At 35.8% G+C, this 22,251-nt stretch overlaps 1 protein-coding gene across 8 annotated transcripts in view; it reads left to right on the top strand.

Moving 5' to 3' along the window:
- The window catches only part of Slc44a5 (solute carrier family 44 member 5), a 357,115-nt gene that overhangs the window by 112,181 nt on the left and 222,683 nt on the right, over window positions 1-22,251 (top strand). The gene's annotated exons all lie outside the window — the stretch shown is intronic.

Genomic DNA, 22,251 nt, shown 5'->3' with positions numbered 1-22,251 from the left:
TTCAAGGGGGAGGGGCATTTTGAGTGAGACTAATAGTAATGTGTCCTTTACTGTAATACATTTTAAAAATTTAAACACACTGTATTTTCTCATCAGCCGGTATACATACTTGAATGAGCATATGGGGACACTAAGATTGATTCTGGGAGAGAATAAAGCCCTGTTTTAAATAAAGCATCTCTTACAAATTGTTCCCTTTTCAAGAAATATCAGAGACAAGACTTAGCAGATAAAGACAATGGGAGTGAAGCAGGTTTTGCATAACGATGTCTCAAGAATTATTCTTCAGATGTTGATCTGTTATGTGACGAAGTTTAGAAAAAGAAGCTATTTTCACAAATAGTAAATATTTCTTCCATGAAGAGACTGGACTTATTAACAAAAAACATTTTCCCAATGTATTCTTATGGGAATCCCAGAAAAGAAGCTACTCATAGGTGAGCACAGGAGTTATGTAGTGTACAAAAATATTCCAAGTGTCTTCATTAGAGACAAAACCAATTTTAAATGAACAAACACACTAATATATAACAGTAGTTAAATGTGGCATTCTATTTATTTATGTCAGTAATTGCCATAAATGATAATGATTCTTCATTTCCTAGATAGTCAATGCATTATTCATACTTCCTTAGGGTGAATTTTGAGAAAGTCAAGGCCATTGTAGGTGTTACGTGGTGATTTGTAGGCAGAGTAGATTATTCATTAAGGTAATATATAAATATTATACAGAGGCATTGCTGGTTATTTATTTTTCCTGATGTTATATTAATTCTATTGTTCTTGATTTAACATTTGACAATTTGATGTCTTCATGTGGGGCTGAGATTCCATGAGTGTGAATTTTAGTGTCTTTATTGGGGATTGCATAGTCCAAAGGGGATTGGGCCCTATAGTAATTTATGTGGCCTCTTCTTCGATCGTCATATGGGGTAGTTAAACTGAGAAAAATTTAATATCCTCAATTTAGTGGGTAGAAATTATTTGTTTTGCTATTAAAAATGAGTAAATCTGTTTAAAACTTTGTATATCCAAGTTATTGATTCCTCGATTCTTCCTTGAATATAAAAATTACTTACTTTTATCTTAGCTTGTTTGACACATTTTTTCCAAGTTATTTTTTGTGTTTTGTTTTGTTTGCTTGCCAATGTGCTTATTCTTTCATTCATGTAAGATGTGACAGCAACTACCTGCATTGACACAGGCATGCCATTCAGTTTGAAGCTTCTCCCTGCCCAGTTGTACATGACCTGCTTTAACGTTGTTTCTGACTCTTCAAGAGCTTAAGCCTGAAGAAGCCCTATCGTAGAAACAAACAACCAGTCAAACAAAAAACCCCTAGCTGTAGGCCTTGCAAACTCTATTCTGTAGCTACAGAACAGGTATGAACAATGACAGAACATCTGGGAGCTGGCTGCATGTTCCTCTTTTTCATCCAATAATTTTTGTTGTAAATACTCTTTAGTGAAGCAAAAGAAAGGGAGCGGAAATTTTGAATCCTTTTATTTTCAGGCCTCTAAAGCTCTCTGAACCCTCACCTTTTCACCCTATTGTTTTCCTTGGCCACTTTAATTTTGGATTGGAGAATAGCTGTCATCCCTTTAAAATAGGTCCTGGTCAGCTGTCACTGGTATGTGACTTCAGTATACCTAGTGTTAGCATGGTGTAAATATGTGATCAGATCATTGCATCACAGTACGTATAAATTAGTGCTTTAATTATTGAAAAATGTCTTATCTCATTATCACAGGGAAAAGTATTTCTTAAGAAGTAATCTCATTTTATAAAAACAGGATTAAAATTTAAGTATTTCTGGGTATTGCCAACACCTTAATGCATAACTGAATAAGAATGAATGCACACGAGGGATAAGAGACACTTTTTTAAAAATTATGAATTATTTGGATATTCTTTTCCAAATTCTGATAGACATTATTCCGTATTTTATTACTTTTACTTAGACTTGGCCAAAACCCAGCTTAACATGAACTACTTGCTCCTAGAATGAGAAGTGATTGCAGTCCCTTGAGGTCTGCATCTGCTCTGCAGATGGCTCATGTGGATTATTTCTTTAGAGTCTGGCCAATTTGTTAGCCTCAGACAAGATATCATTTTCTATGCAGTATGTGTGATTCACACTTTTCTTCTAATTCTTTCAAAGTGCCAAACTTTACCTTGCTTCAGGTCTGGTACACCTGTGGTTTTCTCTGCCCAGAGCTATTTTTTTGGCTCATTTGCACCGCTGGTTCTATTTTCATACTTCAGGTTTCAGCCAAGTGTTGTCATTTCTGAGATGGCTTTTAAAAAATTACTCCATCAAGGTTTTCCTTCTGATTAACATTCTTCTTTCCTTCATGTGTTGCAATTAATTATTATATATTTATTTATTGTCTGTTTTCTTCCATTCTCACTCTCAGAAATTAAAATTTACATAGGATCAGGGACATGTAGTAGGTGTTTAATAAGTATTTGATGTCTGAATGGATAATCCTGGTATCAGGGCCAGAATTGAATCCTAGGTCTCCAGAATCTTACTGTTGCATGTTAGCCACTTTTTTTCTCTTTGAGATAGGATCTCACTACATCCTTCAGACTGCCCTTGAACTCCTGGTGATGTTCCTGCCTCAGGCTTTAAAGTGCTGGGATTACAGGCTTGTGCCACCATGCCTGGGTTACCTACTGCACACTTTTATTACAAAATATATTGAGTTATTTCCTACCTTAACCCATGTAAAAAATAAGTCTTTATTGGTCTAAATTCAACTGATATCTAATTTCTATTTTATATTTGGGAAGGATAAAATAGGCAAGTAATGAAGGCCTCCCTAGGTAGGCTATTGAAGTAAGAGAATATGGAGAGCAATAGGATTCTGAACAGAAAATGACAGTGTCTGTTACAGTTAAAAAAGTTCAGCTTCTCAAAGAATGATTGATTTTAAATCAATGAAAAATGTTGATTCTAAATCCAGTTGCCTTCTTTAAAAATAAGTTATTGCTTTTGCTTGTGCTTATTTCCTCTGAATTTTAGCTAATTAATACAAAAAGAGGAAAACTAGGTTTAATTTCTAGGTTTGCTAGAAATTTAGCTTCATCAATCTTAGTTTATTCTCATTTAAAAGTTAACAAACACTGATTACTTACTATCACTGCCACTATACACACACACACACTCTGAATTTTTTCAAGCTCAAATTATCTTGGAGACTAACTTGACTGACGTAGGTGTGAAATAATTTTCTTGTCTATAACAGGGACAGAATGTCGTATTTTCTGATTCTCTTACCAGCAGGCATTTGAATTCTCTTAGCAGCAAGCATTTGGTTTATTGTCTTGAATGGAGTCTTTTAAAGTTTCCTTTGTAAGGGAAATTCCATATTTGAAAATGTTTCCATATGAGTATTTTAGCATTTTCACGTTATATTTTATTACTACGTAAATATGTGTATATAGTTTTAGAATTAGAAGTTTCCTTAAAGATAATGTAGTTCTACATCCTTAGTTTTATTTTTCATAGTACAATAATGAATTTATATTTGCATAAAACTATTTTTAAATGTCCTTAAAATAAAAATTTGCAACTAAGTCTTTAAATAAGGAATAATTTTTCATTTTCTTATCTCTTTAAAAGTAGAGGGGGAGAGAGAGCTCAGTTCTCTAAGTGTTTTGTTTAACGGTTTATATATGGTCCCATTATGCCTAGAATAGTAGATGGTCAGTAAATGAGTTGAGTATGAATAAAAAATGAAGTTTTATATATTTTCCCCATAAATGTTACTTACTCAATTTTTAAATTTGTGTACCTGGTGAACATTACACAGTCATGTGACTGCATTATTTCATAATTTGTTATACCATTTATTTTATCAAGAGATCTCCTTTGTGTTTTAGTTTTCCTAAATATCTGATCAAGTAATACAGGAATAAAATAATACATAACTGAGAGAGAAAAATAAAATTTATCTTTAGAACAAAATATTTTCAGGCACTTAAGGGTAAGGAATGTGCCATATATTTCTTTGATGATTTCCAGTTCATCACTATACAAGTTAAAGAATAGTGTGCTACTAAAGGGTTAGAGTATAAAAAAATAAAAGATTGTATTGGACTCATGTGCTTGATATTTTAGTGCCAGAAGAAATTTTAGAGTGGTCTGACCTAAGTCTTCTCATTTCTCAGACAAGAAAATTGACAGTGAGGGATTATTGCTGCTAGCAGAGTGTGATGTATGCTTGCGTGTGTGTGTGTGTGTGTGTGTGTGTGTGTGTGTGTGTGTGTGTGTAAAATGAGAGAGAGAGAGAGATTGATAATCATGGCCAATATATTTAAGATGCAGACTAGTTGATATAATTCTAAATGCTTTTTATGTATTATCTTGTTAATCTTAATACCTCCCTGTAGAGATACGTATTGTTTTATGACCATTTTACAGAAGAAATAGTATCTCTTTGAGGTTTCATTCTTAACTCGTACATTATATTGTCTCTCTGATTAAAGCCAGTGAACACTAGTTCCTAATACTGTATTGTTTCCATTATGGGAATTCTCTAAAAGGTTTAGATGATTAAGTGTTTTAAGTGATATATATATATATATATATATATATATATATATATATATTTATACATATATAACAGTAAAATGAAAGTTATAGAGAATGGTAATAAAAGGTGGTAGTGAAGTTGGTGGAATGAAAATAAGACAAAAGATAGCGTAGCAGAAAGAATGAAGGTATTAAATTCTGGATGGATAAATAATGACAAAGTATATTGTAAGAAAATATATCTTCTAAATATCTAGAAATAATATTTAGCAGCAAAATAAGAGATAACCACTAAAGGTCATCTACTGTGTTAGGTGGCTTCCTCTTCATGCCTCTCCTTCTGAAATAAATTCCCTATCATGGTTGTTCTTTATCTTTTGAAAGGTTTCCTCAAATGATTTTTGGAAGGACACCTAGACAGAGGACATGGAGTCCGCTCTGTTCATTCGGTTCTGCTGAGCTGTGAATATTTAAGAGATGAAGCATAGAGTCATCGTTACTGATGTTGTTTTGCCTTGGGAGCAAGGGGTTCTTCCATGAATGACACAAAGGGCACGTAGGGTAGGACACAGAACTTAGTCTCTTTGTTTAGCTTCTTGCTGATACGTGAATAACTCAGGGGTGATGCACAACACTCTCATTTTATGCTGTTTGGGGTTTTACTGAGGCAGTTCAATTGCTGGCTGGCAGTCTCTTACCACTACAGATCAGAGAGTAAATGAGTATTTTAATAAGAGAATCCCAGGCATAAGATTCCATTGATTATGACTCCATCTTGTGTTACCATTTTGCCAGCTGCCCTGGACAGAGTCTAAAAAGCCTACTTGATCTTTTACGTAAGGGCTCTCATAGGACCAATTCAGTTGTATGACACTTTAGAATAATACATTATTTGAAAATTCCCTTTACTAAGGAATGCTTTATGATGCAAATTATAGGAAAGGAGCAGTTATATTGTTTACCATAAGAATAGTACAATTTCTTCAAGGAAACTCAATAAAATCATAGATTAAATGTGTATTTAAATATGAGAATTTCTAGGTATAGAATTTCACTGATTATGACTATATCTTGATTTGCCATTTTGAAAATGTAATTGTGTCACATAATTCTATGCCCCATAAAGCAAACTTACAGTAAACTTAGCTTACTAATAGGCGATAATAAGACAAAATATCCTAATACAAAGTTATACATAAAGGTCTTAATGTGAAAATTAGCCATTGACCTTTATCTTAGTTTTATGAATGATGATAACTGCAGTGTACTGATTTATCAATCCAGGAAATGTTAAAATTGGAGGAAGTTACTGGTCTTTATGTATGTATTTGAAATGGTTAGTATTATAAGATGCAGTGATGTGTTCTAGTGATGAATGTAAGTATGCACAAAGATAATTCTACTGGGGGTATGTTTAACTTAGCTTTATTATGCAGAGCTAAATGACTTTATTCAATAATAAAACAAAAGAGATCTAGTAAATTTAGATTGGGCAGATTTATTGTGGACACTAAGTCCTGAGGAAATGGTAGAAGGTGCAGATTGGATCATAGTGAAATCAAAATATGTACTGTTAGAAAATCGTGCCTTTTCTTTCAGATTTCCTACCCTCAGCCCTGAATCCTAGAAAAAAATCCACTATTGACAGTGAACTGATTAAATGAAGAGGTATTAAATATTCAACAAAGCAGCAAATCTGCTTACATTTTTATTAGCATGTAGCTTTGAAGAAATAAAACAAGTATAAAGGAAAGACCTAGGGTCTGAGGTAGGTATAAATCAAGGTCATGTCTATATGTCTTGTACACTCTATCTACTTGATCAGGACTAAAATGCTTATCCTCTCTGACTTTCTATGAGACAGTCACACTGCAGAGGCATAGAGCTTATATTTAAAAAACTGGTTACATTATGTAGTACTAAATGTTTCACTGCCAACTGACTGCACAAACTTCCATTAGACAAAGTATGAAAAGCTACTATGGAGGAAAAGACTACTTTCTTATTTTTAAAAGTTAACAAGGAAAATATTTTGCCAAATTACGGGAAGCACATGAGAAGTAAAATAAGACTAGATCCCCCCAAAAGAGTTTTAAATAGAATGTTGATTATAGTGTTACAATCAAAGGGGCTGAATACAACGGGAGCAGTCAGTTACCTGTAAAATTGACTCTTGAACCCAAACATGAGAGATGTTCTGAAACCAATTAAGAGGATAATGAAACATTTATGTGTGAATGGATTTTGATTGGGCAGATAGGTAAGTGTTTTTAGCAAAGAACAAAACAAAACGGGCTCTTCCAAACTTCCAATAAATGAACAAACAGGGCCGTGGATTTAGCTCAGTGGCACTGTGCCTGCCTTGCAAGTGCAAGGACCTGAGTTTGATCCCCAGTACCAGAAAAAAAACAAACAAATAAATGAACAAACGAACACCATCCTCCTTCCTGTCTCACCCAAAATTCTGTGACACAGGATAACTTCATCTCATTGATTAAGAAATTTTGATTTCGAAAAGACCAGCTAGCATAGTTAGGTCATATTTTCAGAGATTTTTCTTTAGAAAAACACAAACACATTTTTTAAAAACCAGAATTGATTTTAAAAGCTTTATCTAATTCTTGGCTTAAAAATGTCCGTTAAGAATTTTTGAAAGATTATGGAAAGTGTTGCTCCCTTTAGAACTTCCAGTGGGTCCTACCTAGAGGTGTTTGGTATCTGCTTGTGGGTAGTTTTCATGTAGGAAAAGGACACCCAGGTGAATGCTAGACAGTAATTCGATCAGGAAGTTCTGAAGGCATTCTAAAACTGTAAAGTACTGTTTGAATGCTTTATGAATAATACCACATTGCCAACATTGAATTACAGCTAGTATTTTTACATGAGGACTAGGAATACTAGGGACATAAAACAGTTTTACAGCCAGTTACCTTTGAGGTTGAGAGAGATGACAATTCATCACATCGAGGTCTTTAGTGCATGCCACAGAGGAAGATTATAGTATGTGTAGGAATGAAGGCTTGCCCCTTGTTAGTCTACAAGAAGAAAGGTATGAGTTTAGAAGACATAGTGGTCTGGAAAGCATTACAGGACTTGTGAAATGAGGACAGGGTTTGTAATGCTTTTGAGGACACCTCAGTTGCCAGGGATACAAATCCTAGTCCTCATAAATATCACATTTATCCTTTAATCAGAAAAAATTCTATTAAAACTAACCTTTCAGAGAGGGAATATTATCTAAACAGAACATAGGGATTTCAATGGTAGATTAAAAACTTGTATTTTGTGAGCCTAGAAAGAAATGAGTTGAATGTTATCATAAGATAGCACATGGTTTTGAGGTACCCTGAGGTGCTGATATTTCACATTCCAATATAAGCTCAAAACCCCCTAGCCTGCTTGGTAATTGTCAGTTATTTTAATTTGAATCATAACCAATTATTTATGTAAAAATATACTGTCAGAATGATAGTTGGAGAGCAAGAACATGAAAGTGTATTTTCTCAGGCTTGTTGAGATTAATGAACCCTCAAAAATGTTATTAACTTTGCAGAATGAGTACCAAGTCTAAACAGCTCTGCATTTCAAAATGCCCTGGCTTTCTTTTCAAAAGAATGAATTAAGTTGATATTTGTAACTATGTCAGGAAAGTACTAGCACAGTACCCTGCACGCTTGTCCTGCATGGCTCACCCCAAAGACACCTTGATTTTGCCATAAAATCTTTCTATTTTTGTTATTGCTTTTGTTCTTGTTTGACAGCTTTGTTTTGAGTAGCACAAGAGGAGGAAGAATAAATAGACAGGTTTCACTATTTTTTTAAAACCCAGGGAGACCTATTCTGCTTATTGTCCTAAACACCAGCCAGAGTTGTATCAGTATGTGAATCTAGTATGTCCCAATCCTGTGTAGTGCGGACATGAAACACATTGGAGACCTGTCCAGCACTTAGAGATTAAGGCCGGAAAATAAGAATGAGTAGAAAGTGGCATTACAAATACAGACCACAGAAGAAAAGGCTTAGTGGTCCCTTGGTTATGAATCTGAAGCGTGTGCAGAAGTTTTGGATGGAGGACGTTCTCTAGCCTATTTGATCTTCCCTAAGGATAGAGCAGAGTGAATAGCTGTGAGCAATAAGAGAAAGGATTTAGAGACTGAGAAAAACAGAGCTGCCAGTCTAAGACAATCAGCAGAAAAAAAATTAGTAAAAAATAGAGGGTTATGAATGCTGGAGTGGAGAAATACCTTAAACTCATTAGAAAAGGAAAACTGAAAATGAAAAAAATTATTTGGAAAAGAAGCATCAACTACTTTTTTGGGGAGTAAAGCTGGGTCAGGGAGAAGCAGTGATTCTGAAGGCTGCCTAGGCCTCCCTCCATCCCTTGCTCCTCTTTGCTTTCCCTGTGATGGAGTTCACGGTGTGTGTGTGTGTGTGTGTGTGTGTGTGTGTATGTGTGTGTGTGTGTGTGCATTAGGTAGTGAGAGGATTTGCAGCTTCCCCCTGGTAGAGGAAAGGCCTCAAATGGAACAATGATCGTCTCTGAGGAAAATTCCCATCCTGGGAATTCCCTTCAAAGCGAAACTTCAAGCACTAACAAGAAAGGTGCCCTCATACTTGCCCTGTGATGAGATGTTACAAGTCATTAATTTTATGAAACTCCAAGCAAACCACAGCCAGGCTATAAAATAGGGAAGAAAATGAACTTCTAGGAATCAATGAGAAAATACTAAGTTCAATGAATGAATTTGTGCCTTCATTTCCTCTTTCTGCGCTGTATTTGAAAACTAGTTGTGCTTAGATTCTCCTCGAAGCACTTGCAAATTGTTTCAGGGTTTTCAAGTAATCGAGTAGACAGAAACACACAAACAAGTAGGAATTCAAAGCAGGAACAGTCACTGGAAGCCTTTAGTAGCTCTCCGAGGTCTGAAGCTCAAGTCTGTGTTACTCAAGGTGGCTAACAATAGAGCACAAGATTGGTGCTCCTTTAACTCTCTACCTCTCTGCCTCATTATTCTACTGGCCCCTTACCTCTCTCAGCTCCTTAGCATGCCTTGCTTCTATCAGGCTTTGGAACAGCTAATTTCCTCTTACAACTCCTTTTACTATGCTGACACCACTACCTATTTGTGGTGTAGGTTTGGCTTAGATTTCACCTTATTTTGGAAGCTGAAACTCATCACATATCCGCCCCTTCGGGTCTGGGCAAGACCCCTTCTCTGTGTTTCTGCCAAGACTCTGCTGTCTTAGCAGGCATCACGCAACATAATAATTTAAATGCCTATTTACTAGGCTGTAGTAGTCATCACTGCACCATATTTTTACATTTCCAGAGTTTTTGTAATGTAAACTAGCTTTTGTGGAAGGCTGGTCTCAAACATGCAGGCCCAATTTTTGCTGTGGCAGCAGATGAGGAACGCTCTGAAGGGCCGAGGAGCGCACAGGTACACATTCGCTTGCTTCCTCTCAAGTGCCCATCTTCCTCCACTGTTGAGTATGTTTTTTCACTGTTGTTTTAAGCAATAGCTCTGGGGTTTTTGAAAATAGAAGCTTTTGGCTTTGCTTGTGGATCTCCTTCAATTTTTTTAAAAAAATATTATCTTGGGGATTGATTTAAAAGCCTGGTTGTTATGAAAAGCACTTATCTTTGCTGGGTCACTACTTGGCTGTTCTTAAGGAAACAGCTACATAGTAAGAATATTTTTAATCTGGTGTTAAATGAAAGGGCTGATGATAAATACTTGCCTCTGAACCAAATTTTTGGTGCTTAGGATATCTGTAAGATATCCTCAAAGGCCTCCTCCCTTTGAAGGGCAATTTTGCATTATAAGAGTCAGGATACACTAATCCTGCTTTTTATTTCTCTCATAAACAGGACACTATGGCATAATATTGTATTTCATTATATTTTATAATATTTTACTAATTTTTTTCACTAAGTTACATACATTTTGGTTTCAGAATGATAGGTAAAAATGGAGAAGAAACAAAAAGTAATTCATTATGGTTTTAGCTGGGAATGGAAGTAAAATCTGCATTTGAATTACATGAATGGTATTGATCTTTAGTGGCACATGGTGTTACAGGTCATGCTCCTTACATCATTACTATTTACTTTCTATAAGTATTTTCATCATTCTTTTATCAGTCACGTCATCTTCACCTGTGCTGTCCAGTTCAGGTGTCCCTTGCCATCCACATGCAGCTAGTGAACACCTGAACATGGCTAGTCTGAATAGAGATGCAATGTAAATGTAACATACAGGACAGACGTCAAAAAATTAATCAAAATAAAAGCTCCAAATATCTTGTATCTACCTAAATTAAATCAATTTATATTGGTTACATGTTGAAATGGTCATCTGCATTTATCAGGTTAAATTAAGAGTATTATTAAAATTAATGTCATCTCTTTCTACTTTCTATGTAATGAGACACTAGAAAGCTTTAAGTTGCATGAAGGGCTTGCTTAATATTTTTATTAGTGTGCTTTAGTCAGTATCTAAATAGTGAAGATTTTTTGTTTTCTTTTTCTACAAAAAGAGCTGTTTAGTCACTGTAGCAACTAAAACTTGGCAATTGGTTGACCTGCAAGAATGACAACTTCAGGCCAGGGATGTAGCTCAGTGGCACTGCATTTGCCTGGCAAGCACAAGGTCCTGAGTTCGATCCCTAGTACCGGGGGAAAAAATGGCAACTCCATAGGTCATTCAGTACATCTAATGTCCTAAGATAAACTATTTGTAATAATAATAATAATAGTAATAATAATTAACCTAGTGAATCAATAAAATTATTTATAGTGGACTCGAGTTACAAATGGCCTGACATATGAACAACTTGGGTTACGACTGGAATTTTAGTTTTAACTTATGGACAAGTCTTGAGTTATGACCCCTAGCCATTTGCGCTTCCAAATGGTCTCAAATACAGATTTAACCCATAAAGAGTTCTTGAAGGAACATTACAACATCCTTTCCTGTGTGGAGTTATTTGAGAAATCCTGGGCCAATGTCTCTAAGGGACACTGAGATCTGCCTGGAAAGAGACTTTGAAGGCTGTGTGGGGGAGCCTGAGCCTTCAATTGACCAACTTGAGTTACACCTAGCCCTTGAGAATAAATTGAGTTCATAAGTCAAGGGTCTACTGTACCTCTGAGTTTCATGAAGACTGAAAAAGATAATATGTGTGAACAAGATAACTTTAAGATGACTTTCACCATATTATCATATGGAGAGAAAGATGCAGGTCAAAACTGTCAGAAAACAATTTGAAAATTATTTTCAAACCTAATATATAGTAGTAACATACTTAGTTATCTATGCATTCAATGAGAAATAGAGAAGGAACCTGTTTTTGTTTATGTGAGGACTTGCTATGTCATAGTATTTTTCATGTAGCTGTATATTCTGTGTAACCCTCTTTCTAAATTGTGCATATCATTTATTTAATTGATATGTCAGCTTTTATCTACTCAGTACCTTACTCGAGGATATTGGGTTGCTTTGATTTTTTTTCACACTGTTATTGTCTTTGTTACTTATTGCCAAGACAAAATGCTCAACACCCACAAGTTAAAGTAACAAAGGTTCATTTAGCTCACAGTTTGTAGAGGTTTCAGTCCTCAGTCAGCTGGCTCCAAGGCAGGGCAACATGACAGAGGAGCACTGCAGTGGAGAAATTGTTCATGGCATGGCAGGTGGGAAGCAACACCAGCAAGCAGCAGCAGCAAGCCTGCATTTTCTGTCCCTTTATATTCCATCCAGGCTATAAGCCTACTGATTGGTGCCACCCATACCCAGGGTGGGGCTTCCATTACCACATCTTTAATCCCAGTATCATACCCTCAATCCACATTCACACACTGTAATTCGGCCACCTTTCAAATTCCCCACCTACCACATCATGAAGCTTTGGGGGAGAATATCTAGATATCAACCATGTACTCGCTTTGGCAGCACATATACTAGATACAAGCTATAGCATTAGTGTTGTGGTGGTAAATATATGTAAACCTCTTCCTATATTTTAGGTAATTTTCCAACAACTGATTTTAAAGGAAATAATGAATTATGTAAAGAATGGAAAAAAAAACCAGTCATATTTCTGGTGAAAGCTGAACAAATATCACAGTATAAGGAAGTGGATATAAGCTATTTCCTCACTTGTTTTGCATTTCTACAGTAGATAATGTAAAGAAGGAAAAGATTTACTAAATGGGGACATGAAGCTGTTCCTATCATGAGAATATTGGCAGTACAGTGGTAATTCGGTTCACAAATTTAATTCATTCCATGATTCTGGGGAAGATGGCTGCATCTATGTTCACACCCCATGTGGAGTCCGTGAATGGAAGCAAAATTTTGCGAAATGCTTCCATAACAGAAGCATTCATGAACTGATGTATTACTGTATTACAATAGTAATATAACTAATATAGAGACTCAGAGGATATTTCAATTTCAATATCTATATCTGTTTATTACTAGAATCTTGAATGAAGCTTTAGCCTCTGGAATAATTTTATCTAAAGCAGATGAAGAACTTTGAGAGTACCTGGAAGTTATATAAAGGGTCATATAAATGATCAACATTACACATGAATTATTTTTAAATTTGCAGGGTGGGTGTGTGGAAGAGACCATTTATTTGTGTTTGTAAATTGGTTCAAACCTCTCAGTTCCATAAAGAAACATTTTGGAAAAAAGGTTTCATTTTGCCCATAATTGTGTTTGTACAAATTTTATTTTTAAAGCAGATGTTTAAAGCCCTCAGAGCTGAGCTTACATTTTTGTGAATATATTTATTGTCTTAATCACACTTCTGTTACTGGTAGTAGGCTAGAAATTGCAACTCATTACAAGTAAAGTTGAGCAGAAACAGGAAGGCAACCCCATAGTAAGGCAGAGTACTTTAATAACGATCTCTTTTAAAATATGGCTTCTCATTATCATACCATTACAAATCCCATTTGCAGGCAGAGTTCCAGAGTTCAAGAGCAAGCATTCTGAGCACTTGCCACACTGCTCATTCATATGGAAAGCATAGTGCCGGAAATGTATATTTAGTGAGGCTGGTTTGTGTAGTTTATGTTCTCTGCATATATAGCTGTTAATTTTGATATGGTTATCCTTGCCTTTAGGAATACCTACCTGCTACCTGAATAATCCAGTTATGAAACTAACTCTCCCAAGGTTATTTCCTCCTATTTTTTTTTTTAATTTTAAGAACAAAGCTTGAGCACTGTTTTTGTATACGAATGTTTTAAAATTACAATTACTATGATATCGGTCGAACACTGACAAGTTTTTAGAGGCCTCACTACTTTTGGCCTGCCTGTGCATCATGAATTCTAATGATGCTATGCTGATAAGACGGCTTTCTGAGTTTGGAAGGAAAGCTACTCTATGTAGAATTAACGTGCTTCAGCTTGGGTGCTTTCTACATATGGTAGGCAAGTCACATAGCTTCTGAAAGCTACAGAGTGTCCTCATTGGGAAAGTTAAAACGGTAATTTATCTCACTTCACAATAGGAACAAACACATTAATAAGTGGTTGCCAGGCTATGGGAATGGAGGAAGGGCATCTGTTGCAAAAATATGTAAGGAAAAGTTTTGGGGTAATCAAAATACTTTTTTATATTGATTGTGTGGTGGCTACCTGATAATGTAAACTTGTCAAAGTGCAGAACTGAACATTCAAAAACAGTTAAATTTTACTGTATATTAACTATATTTTAAAAACATCTTTTGAGAATAGAACTTTATAAATGCTAAATACTTAAAAAAATGTTATTTTTTCCATAGGGTGTCAATTTCATAAGGCAGGCAATGGTTTTTTTTTTTTACTACGAGAGGGAAACCAGTTCATCCCTACTTGGATTAGACTAGATGTCCTGCTTGTTCTACATAAACAGTTTATCCTTCCTAATCCTCAGGTCAAATAAAATGAAACATTTATCAAAGTGAGATCTCCAGGGCACTGCCCTTCGCCAGTACTTACGTTTTAACTATGAATTCATCCATTTCTGTGGTTTAAGCCAATTCTGTTTCTCTCACTTGGACCTCATTCCTGAGCTCTAGATATATATTCTGTTTGTCTGGAAGATTTTACTTGGAAATTCCACTGGCATCTTGAAACTCGTTATGTTCAATACCAAACACATCATTTCTACCAGTCCCTTGCTTTTTCTCATTAATTCCTCATATATTCACTTTACAAAAGCATTGAGCTAGGTATTGGACATGTAAAAGTAAAAAGCATAGTCCTTTTTTTTTTACTGAGATTACAGACTAATGCAAGGAGTTATATAATACATTCAATGGTATGTGATAAGTATTTCCTGCCTTAGTTTTGGGGGAAGCTAGAGAATAGCCTGGTTCTTTCCATTCATTTCACACATTCCCAATGAGTAAATTCTGCTTCTGCTTCTCTAACTCTCTCAAGTTGGTGCCTTATCCATCTATAATATAACTACCTTAATCTGAGCCATCAGAGTTCCTCTTTTGGCTGTCGCTGTTGCCCTCTGATTATCGTCCACGTCCCTGAGCCTGCCTCCCTGAGACCCATCTTCAATACTGTCAGAGTGGTCAGCCTAAATTGTATGTTTTTCCTTGATTGAAACTCTTCCGTAGTGATGTATTACCTGTGGGATAGCCCCAGGTTCTCAGCAGGACATTAATTTCTCTCCAATATTCAGCCCTTTCCTTTCACTTTAAACTTAAAACCAAACATTTGCTTCATGTTTTGTAGCCAAGAAACCCCAAACTATGCATATCTGGGTGGCATCCCACATACTGTGCCATTCATCACCTCCATGCCTGAACTTACTACTTTTTTCTTCTGCCAGAAACACTATGTAAAATAATATTCCTTTGTCATCATCTTTGGGTATCTTTTTCTCATTCTTTATAATTCCTGAGGTTCTTTTTCTCTTTCCCTAGTGTGACTTGGTGCTGTTCTCTATTATTCTCTATTATTCTCTCATATAACGTTGAAATTCTGTTTCTATTTTGGGCTCACTTAACAGGATATAAATTTACTGAAGCCAAGGATGATGTCTTAGACCCTATATCATATCCTCAGACACCCACAAGGGATGATGAATGCTTAAGAAGCACTTGTTGAACTGATCAAAGGATGTTCTCCTTGATTCTTTTCTAACTTCATTTTGTGCCGTTTGCTTCCACTCAGTGGTTTCACCTCTATGAAATCTTATGGCTCCTTGAATATTCTGCAGTCTGCCTTCCAAGGGTTTACAGGATGATTCTAATATCTTTCCTCCTGCTTCTCTGTGGAGTTAGTTACTATCTGTTCTTTGACCCCGTGATTTCACTCTTATTTTGGGAAGGCTCTATTCCTCTTCCCCACCATTTTAGGATAGATTAGGACACTCACTTTTATTTTCTTAAAGCATCCTCTGTGATCCTAACACACTTACACTGAGTGTCCTTTTGAGATTATGTGTCTTTCTCCTTCACTAGACTGGGACCTCTGCTACATATCACTATCACTGTGTAAATATATGATACGAACTTAATAAAGGTTTCATTAAAGAAAAAAGAGAAAGACCATTTTTCTTTCCTACATTGAAAGGAGGAAGAAAGAACCGAAATTTTGAGAACCTAGTATGAGTTTGTCACCATGTGCTAGGTGTTTATATAGTATTGGGAGGGGGCAATCAGAGGAAAGGAACTTAGCAAATAGCATTTGCAGATTTTATAATCTTAGACCTGTGATTACCCATAGGTTTGGGGGATCTACACTGTTTTGTCTGTATGTACTATAAAAGGCTATTTTTCTCAGAAAATGTGTGGATCTACAACTATAGAAGTTTATATTATAATATTCTCTGCTTTATTGGAGGCATTGTATTTAAATAGATTATAAGATGCTTCTGAAATAGGGGAGCATTCTGTTGAGGGTGTAGAACCAGAGAAGGATCAGGCATAGCTCCCTAGCATTTTAACATTTACTCCTAGTTACTGGTTCTTCTAGTTAACAAAACAAGCAGAGAAATGCATCTACTCCCAGATCCCAAAGGAGTAAAAATTCAGATAAGAAAGCTCTATGTTCACGTGAGAATGGGAAGACATAATTATGAAGAATATCAGCTAATCACAGTGAAATTTAATCAAATATGGGTGACTACTTAGAGCCCAAAGAAATCTTAGACATTGATTAAAATACCTGTATAAATAAATGCCACAGACTTGAAATACCAATGAGAAAAATGCGGAATATTCCTATAGAGTTCAGGTTACATAGCTAAGACCCCAAGAGGATGGGGTGAAAGAGAGGAGGCACTTATGCCAGCCACTCTGGTTAATTGTAACCTCAATTCTTAGCTGAGGGAGATTGCTAGAGGTGATGTTGAGTAAAAAAAAATATAAAGGGAAGCTTATATTTCCAGGGTCTGCAGTGGAAGGCCCTTCACTGCAAGGCAGGCCAACCTCATTCATGTTTAAAGCTTGAAGAAGACAGCACTTAGAGGAAAAGACATGAAAGACAATATAAGATGTTGTTGTAATTCAACAGATGGACATTGAAAGTGCTGACTTCCCAGCTCATATACTCAAAAAAGTAAATGTACAGTTAGCACAGAGTGATAAAATGCCAGGATCCTGTGACAGTGTACAACATGGGGATTTGACTTTGCTTTGGCTCTGGGAGGCTTTCTTTGAGGAGGCAGTTTGAGTTAAGAATTGAGATATGAGTCAGTGAGGCAGATAGAGGAGGAGAACGTTCTTGTCAAAGGAATGAGCACATTTGAAATCTTTGAGGCAGGAGAGAAAACAGTGGGTGAGAAACAGAGAAGACAAATGTAACTGGAGACAAAGACTAGGAGGAGTGGAAAGAGGATAACAGTGGGAAGTGAAACCAGGTAAAAAGAGGCTCAAATATGTAGAGTTCTTATTCAGATTCCTAAGAACAATGAGATGCAATTGAAAGATTTTTAAAAATTGGAATCATGGCTTGATTAGACTTCCTCTTTTATTTTATTATTATTATTTTTGGTAGCGGGGATTGAACTCGGGTCCTTGCACTTGCAAGGCAGGCAGTGAAACCACTGAGCTAAATCATGGGCCCTAGACTTCCTCTTTTAAACGATCACTGTGGGTGTAATGAAGACAATTGATTTGAGAGCAGAAGACAGTGTGAGTGTAGGGAGACCAGGTGGAGGCTGTAGTAAAGTAGGTGAGAGTTGACGATATCTCAGACAAGGCTATCACAGTAGATTAGGGAGGTAAATTAGTGCTTTTAGGAAATAATGTAGAAGCCAAAGAAACTTCCTTCAGTGATGGATTGGATTTGAGGATATATGTTTGACAGAAATTGCTAATTTCCTTGGTATTCATTTTCCCTTTTCTCCTTCAGAGATAATAGCACATCCCCTAACCTGAGTTTGGACTGGACACATGAACATCTAAGTACAGTCCACACTTGTGAGCTAGATGTGGCCATAGGCTAAGTTTGAGCTAACATCTCTATCACTTCCTAAAATCCAGGGCTGCTCATCTTTGGCTCTGAGCTTTCCCATGAGCTGGAACATAGATACAGTGCTAAGGATCGTTTCCATCTATGTGGAGTTGAACATCAACATACAGGCTGCTAGAAAAAAAGACAGACGTAACCTAGATTCCAGGGTGATTTTATGGACCTGAGCCTTCTAATGTCTTGGTTCTACTCACTTTTGTATTTTATATCTGATAAGATATCATTTCCTGTCTTAACTGAGCCACTGTATGTTTGGATCTCTTTGTTCTAGCAACTTAGACTAATTATTTCAGATGGTGGGAGAGTGGACTGCACTGGATCAATGGCGATACTCTTCACTGAGATAGGAAACATTCACTGTGTCTTTCAGCTTTTAATCATTTACATATTTCGTTAAATATTCTTTTTTTGAATATATTTTTAAAACATTTCTTTAAATATATTTTTTATGATACTTTTCTTTTTAAAATTAATTTTATTGGTACTTTTTATATACATAATGATTTATTTTATATCTTAGCCTGAGTAATTGCTAGAAATGTTTCAAAGTTAGTGTTCTCTGGGTGGTCACATATTTATTCCTGTTATAAGAATAAGCTTTACTAATTAAATTTTATTTAATTGTTCTATCACCTAGCTCATAGTTATCAAAATCTTAAGGTATAATGAAAACGAAAACTGACGTGCTGAACCTTAGATACATGTATTTCAATGACTTTGAGCTGGTCTATCAATCTAGTTAAACAAAAAGCAAACAAGGCAAGAAAAAATTTAATGAGGATGAGAAGAGAGAAGAAGGAAAGAGAAAACAAGATTAACTTGGCTTAAATTTCTTTTTTACTTCCTCTATGAGGGTCTTTAGAAATCATCACTTCAATTTTAAGAAGGGTTTATGTGCTTACACTTCATAATCCACTTATTCAGAATAGAAGACAAACTCAATATTCAGAATTCATCCTCCTTCTTGAAAATCGTGACAGCCACACACATACAGGTAACTTGTTTTCTTTGCTACCTCAAAGATTATTTGAATATATTTCTATCAAAACACTTCCTTCTTATTTATGCAGATAATAATTATTATCAAAGTATTAAAACCTAGTGGTAGTTAAAATAAGTGTTTATTATTACAAAATTATTTTTACTTTACATAAGCTACATTAAAGCCACTTAGAATTTTATGAACTTTTCCTATAAGTTCAAAGAGATAAAAATCAAGGAAGGACCTCAATTCCTATAATGATCCTCATATAAAAATTATTTTATAGTCCTCTTTTTCCAATAGTTCAACCCCATCCATAGAGAATTCATTGGAAATATATTAGGGCAGCTGTTCCTATTTAACAGATGGAGCAGTACAATTATTGGGTAACAGAAGCTATTCTGGGTTTATATTCTAATCACATACTAAATAAGCCATTCACTTAGAAGGTTCTGATGTTCAGTCCAGGACATTTTCCACAGGATTTCCACTGCTTTCTTGTGGTTCATTATCAAGTTAGATGATACTATAATCTATTTGAAAAGATGCTAATGAAAGAGCCAATTTCATCTAAATGATGATTTCTGGAAGGACTCTATTTCTAAATCTTTCAGTGTTATTTTAAACATTGGAAAGCCAATTTAAGAAATGATTATTCTTTTGCTGGAAGCATGCAGACTTTAGAGTGTACAACAATCCAAAAAATCAATAACTTGATGGAAATAAAATTACTTAAAAGATACATTTTCCAATTAGAGAAAATTTAGCTGTGATTTTCAAAGCTATTTGAAATGGACTTGAATTCATTCAGCCATCAAATATTTTATGCCAGGTATTAGTCACTGTTCGCAATGGTGAACAAGATGGTTTCTGCCCAAATAGAACATTCTTTCAAATGAGTTAGGTCCATAAAAAGTATAGAATGTAGTAATGTCCATGTATTCAAGAGAAATAAGTAGGATAGTGAGATGGGAAGAGATGAAGAGGGCAGAGCTCTTTGAGGGCAAACAGATATCAGCTTGAAGAAGTGATATGTAAGCGGAGATTGTAAGGAAGTTCCGTGAGCAATCTCAAAATTTCTGGGCTAGCTTTCAAAACTGATGCAAAGATCCCAAGGTGGTATTAACTTGACATCTGGTAGAAACAGTAAGAATGGTGCTGTGACTGGTGCAGCATGAGCGAGGGGAAGAGGTATGGGCAGATGTGATCAGAGAGGCAGCCAGGGTGGGACCACTTGGGTCAGGTGGATCAGAGTGAGGACTCTGGAGTTTGTCCTGAATGTGAAAGGTTTGAGCGTAAGAAAGTTTGTGATCTGCTGTGTTTTTGTCTTCTTTTGTTTGTTTTTTTGGTGCCGGGGATTGAACTCGGGACCTTGTTCTTGTGAGGCAGGCAATAGAACCACTGAGCTAAATCCCCGGCCCTGATCTGCTGTGCTTTTGGAAGGTCACTCTGATGCATGTGGAGCATGAACTGGGGTGGGAGTGGAGTTAGGGTGGAGTCTGGGAAGCCACGGCTGTGATGCAGAGGAGAGAAGCTAACGGCTGAGAGTAGAGTAGCAGCAGTGTGAGCAGTGAGAATGATTCAGTTTGGAGGAGAGTTTGAAGGTGGAGCTCCTGTAAGTTTCTGCTGCATTGAATGTGAGATGCAGGAGAAAGATAAATCCAAGGAGAAAACTAGGTTTCTGCCTTGAACAACTGGATGAACGCTGGCATCATTTCCTGAGCTGCAGAAGACTGCATAGGAAGAGGAATAACCAGAAGAAATAAAAAGTTTGTTTTGGACATGTTAAATTTGAGTTAGTTGCTTTTTAGACATCCAAGTGGAGATATACACAGGCAGTTCGATATGTCAGTATGGAGCTCCTAGCAGAGGTACAAGACTCAAATTACAATTTGCAAGCCCCTAGTGTGTTGATGGTATCTCAAGCCATGGAGCTAGGTGGTCTCTCTCTCTCTCTCTCTCTCTCAATCTCTCTCTCTCTCTCTCACACACACACACACACACACACACACACACACACACACAAAATGAAGAGAATGTATCTGAGGACTGAGCTTGGGAACTCCAACATTACATGGTCAGGAAGAATAGTTAGTGAGGTGAGAGGCTTATAAACAATGTATATCAAGAGACAGGATGTCCTATTGTACTTGTTCAGATACTCCCACTTTTTTTTCCTCCTCAAATCTCTCTCTGTCTCTTCCCTACCCAACCCAATCTCACTATGAGCTTATGGCTCTGCTTCATATTTTATGGAGAAAATAGAGCTACTTTGAAGAGAACTTCATAATCTTCCTTCCCATCAACCAGTAGATATCTGTGTCTACTCTACTTTCCCACCTGTTAAAACAAGTGAACTGTCCTGCTTTATCTTTGGATGGACCCTATCACTTGTGTATTGGATCTGTGTCCCTCTTTCCTATCCAAGGACTCAGTTCTTATCTCTCTCTCTCTCTTTCTCTCTCTCTCATTCCTATGTTGCTGTATCAAATCCTGCTAACATACTTGTGCTACCTCCCATTTTAAAAGCAGAATGAAGCAAAATAATTATTTTATTTCATTTCTACTCTTTATAGTGAAACTTTTGGTAAGGTATGTGAATATGTTTATGCTAGGTTCTCACCTCCTATACATGCATGTTAATTTTTGTTTGATTAAAGAGTACATTAGAAGACCTTATGATTTTCTTCTTTAATTACTTATTGTGGAAATTATATTTATACATCTTTTTATTATTAAACCATTTTTCCATTCTTGGTCACAGTATTTTTTATATTGGTAATTTTTTAAATACTTACTGTGGAATTTTTATATCTGTATTTATGGTTAAGAAAGGCTGAAGACTTTTTTCATAAACTGCGTTTGTGTGCTTGTGGAATCAAAATTAATATACTAGATCTCAAAATGGGAGTGTAGGAATATTTTATATTCTTATCTTTGGAACAGTGTGGGTATTGATATGTGTTCCTCAAAATTTTGGTAGAACTTGCCTGTAAAATAATATGAATCCTTTTTTAAAATATGGATTTTTGAGTAGTCATTTAAATGCTTCAGTAGTTACAATTCACGTTTCTTATTGAATAGTTTTCATAAGTTAAATTTTTCTACATATATATATTGTTTAAATTTGTAAATGCTGGTATAAAGTAGTTGAAAATATTTCATTATCTTGTAAACCATTCTATAAAAGTTCTATAACCCTTTCATACTTATTATTCATTTGTGTTTAAAAAA

Source organism: Heterocephalus glaber, unplaced genomic scaffold (assembly GCF_053883595.1).
Source record: "Heterocephalus glaber isolate CG9 unplaced genomic scaffold, H.glaber_assembly_v1.0 deba00001442, whole genome shotgun sequence".
NCBI classification, from domain to species: domain Eukaryota; kingdom Metazoa; phylum Chordata; class Mammalia; order Rodentia; family Bathyergidae; genus Heterocephalus; species Heterocephalus glaber.
This window is presented reverse-complemented; position numbering and strand designations above follow the sequence as displayed.